Below are 3,202 nucleotides of genomic sequence, written 5' to 3'. Positions count from 1 at the left end.
AAGTATCCTTATCAGAATTCCAAATTTGCCGAGATACTCCGGCTGGCTTGAACCCACAATCCATTGTATATCAGTTTTCCGATCGTTCAATGTCCTGTCCAACCCCCCACAAATCCCCTTGAATAGAGTTAAGCTATTTTAAATATATGAATATAATAAAAATACACATTTTTAACATCTTACCTCTTTACCACTTAAAACCATTTAAAAGGATACTTATTTTATACCATGACCTATTTGCTCTCATTTGTTTGTTAAAAAGTAATAATTCACATTTACGCAGCTTTTCTTTATCAGCTATCCAGTTAATAAACTCAAAATCTAAATACTTGATACTAATTTATAAAAAAATGTATAGAGGTTGTCGAGAAAATGTTCCATTCTAACATCTCGTATTGAACGATGGTGTGAAGAAAAAAACATAAAAGATAAATTGGACATAATTTTAACAATCAAAGCAATCGAAGCCTGTTGGGATGACACCAGCTTCTAGAAACAAACTTTACGATATCTATCCGGGACATCGTTGATTATACGATGTGGGCATAATCAATGTGTTAAACATAATAAAAAAATACAGCAGTTAAAGCCACGTTCACTTAGGAGAGTGAAAATGTTCACGGATTAGCAAAAGATCGGAATGCTATCACCAAGTTCTCGTGCGTTTGTCGTCCTTGCACCCGATGTTTTTCGCATTATGGCAGTCATTTTCATCGAATTCTCTTCTTTTTGAACACCTCAAATCACATGAACGTTTTTTTTTTAAATTCACCACACACATTAGCTCTTCTGAACAAAACAAGGATGTTTTTCTTTTCTTTTAAATTTCAATTTAATTTTCATACACTGGAAGTAATTGGTTTCAAAATGCCCAAAAAAGCACAAATTCCGATCAGCATCTGAAATTTGATTGTTGAACATCACAAAACCGGCAAAAGCTACCGTAATATGGCCGATATTGTCCAGCTTAATAAAGATTCGGTTGCTAGGATTGTTCAGATGTACAAAAAGCGTAGTTCTATCTCACCAGCTAAGCGATCGGGGCGTCCTTCAAAGACTAAATGCCAAATTGACAGAGCTATCGAGAAGAAGGCAGAGGTGAACCGGGGACTATAAGCTCCGAAAATTGCGAAACAGATTGAAAGCGAATTTTCCATTCAACTGACATTCAAGGCCGGATTAAGGGGGGGGGGGCAAAAGGGGTAATTGCCCCGGGCCCCCCGACTCAGGGGAGCCCCCCGAGGGGAAAAAAGGATTAACATTACTACTTCAATTTATACAAATCTATGAAAAGAACTAAAACAAGAAAATCGGAATGAAAAATTGAAATACAAAAACTAAAGGAGCCCCCGTGAAATAATATCTTGAATAATTTTCTCAAGTTGAGGGGGCTCCATAGAGTAAACAGTGAAGGGCATTTTGCAGGCTGAGAATGTCATAATCTCGGTATTGAATTCCAACATTTTCAACTTAAAATCTGAACAAAATTAAGGTAAACCGAATTCTTAAAAAACTCGACAAAAAATTAAGAAGAATATGAGGCAAAACACCTCATATTTTGTCTTTTAAATGTCATTCTATACAAAACAGGTAAAATAAAGAAAAACATCTCCACATTTTCATTACATACAAACGTCTTACTTACTTACTTAATGATCCCGCGGAAGCTGAAGACCCGCGGAAGACCGGAGGATCGGTGCATAGGGCTGAGATAAAAGATCTCCACTGCTGGCGATCCGGAGCCAGCGTCTTCACTTGCTGCCAGCCAAGGTTCTCGTCAACTGTGCGGATTTCAGCGGCTAGACTTCGCCGCCACGAGCTTTTGGGCCTGCCTCTTCTTCGATGCCCATCTGGATTCCAGTCAAGCGCCTCTCTGCAAATCTCGTTTTCATCTCTTCGCAGCGTGTGCCCAATCCATCTCCACTTACGTTCCCGAATCTCGATTTCTAGCGCCTTTTGATGACACCGGCGATGAAGTTCAACGTTTGAGATCCAGTTGCCAGGCCACCAAGCGCGGATGATGTTCCGCAGGCAGCGATTCACAAAAACTTGCAGTTTTCGCGTCGTCACCGCATATGTGCACCAAGTTTCACACCCGTACAGCAATACGGATTTGACGTTTGAGTTGAAGATTCGGATCTTAGTTCGTAGAGAGATCTGGCGTGACCGCCAGATGTTTCGGAGACTCGCAAACGCAAATCGGGCTTTTCTGATCCGGGTTTCGATGTCCTTCTTGGTACCACCATCAGGCGTAATCTGGCTACCAAGATACTGGAAGCACTCCACTGTCTCAACCTGTTGTCCAGCTACCACGAAATTGGAACGATTTTCTGTATTGATTTCCATCGACTTGGTCTTTCCGACATTGATTTTGAGACCTGCTGCCTTGGAGCTTTCGGTGAGGTCGTCGAGTTTGCTCTGCATGTCTTGTTGTGTTTGGGCGAGCAAAACAATATCGTCTGCCAGGTCAAGGTCGTTCAGTTGCTCCATGGTTGAAGGATTCCACGGCAATCCTCGGTTTGGTCTACAGTCAATCGATCCAGTCAAGATCTCATCCATTACGATGAGAAAAAGCAGCGGTGACAAAATACATCCTTGTCTCACTCCAGCAGTTACCGGGATTGGTTCGGACAAGACACCGTCGTGCAAGACCTTACACGAAAATGCCTCGTACTGTGCTTCGATGAGATGGACTAGTTTCTCTGGGACCCCTCGTCGTCTAAGAGCAGCCCAGATGTTTTCGTGGTTCAGTCGGTCAAATGCTTTTTCGAAATCAACGAACACCAGCAGAAGAGAGTCCTGGAATTCGTTGATTTGTTCCAGTATTATTCGTAGCGTTGTGATGTGGTCCACACATGATCGTCCGGATCGGAATCCAGCTTGTTGCCGTCGGAGTGTAGCGTCGATTTTCTCCTGGATCCTGTTCAGGATCACTTTGCAGAGTACTTTAAGGGTTGTACAGATCAAAGTTATGCCACGCCAGTTACCGCACTCTGTTAGGTCTCCTTTCTTTGGGACCTTTACGAGGATACCCTGCATCCAGTCGGCCGGGAATGTTGCAGTATCCCAAATGTCAGCGAAAAGACGGTGCAACATTTGTGCTGACAAGGCAGGGTCGGCTTTGAGCATTTCAGCAGGAATGCAATCGATTCCAGGCGCTTTGTTGGATTTCATGTCCTTGATTGCCGCTTCTATTTCAGCC

Source organism: Uranotaenia lowii, chromosome 1, assembly GCF_029784155.1.
Source record: "Uranotaenia lowii strain MFRU-FL chromosome 1, ASM2978415v1, whole genome shotgun sequence".
In the NCBI taxonomy this organism is placed as follows: domain Eukaryota; kingdom Metazoa; phylum Arthropoda; class Insecta; order Diptera; family Culicidae; genus Uranotaenia; species Uranotaenia lowii.
This window is presented reverse-complemented; position numbering follows the sequence as displayed.